Source organism: Penaeus monodon, chromosome 25 (assembly GCF_015228065.2).
Source record: "Penaeus monodon isolate SGIC_2016 chromosome 25, NSTDA_Pmon_1, whole genome shotgun sequence".
Lineage (NCBI taxonomy): Eukaryota > Metazoa > Arthropoda > Malacostraca > Decapoda > Penaeidae > Penaeus > Penaeus monodon.
In genome coordinates, this window is record NC_051410.1 from 37,940,366 (window position 1) to 37,940,566 (window position 201).

Consider the following 201-nt stretch of genomic DNA (forward strand, 5'->3'; position numbering starts at 1 on the left):
AATCGACGGCTTCGTTTAAATGGTTTAACAACTGGATAATTCAGTTCCCCTTTCGACCTACAACGTCATGAGACATATAGAGGCTAATGTTAGATAATTATGTAATGAAATGAAACACAATTTTTTTTTTTTTTTCAATTTGATGGCATGTTCTATGTGTCTCTTTCAGTGACTCTGGAATTCCTTAAGTTTTAATGACAT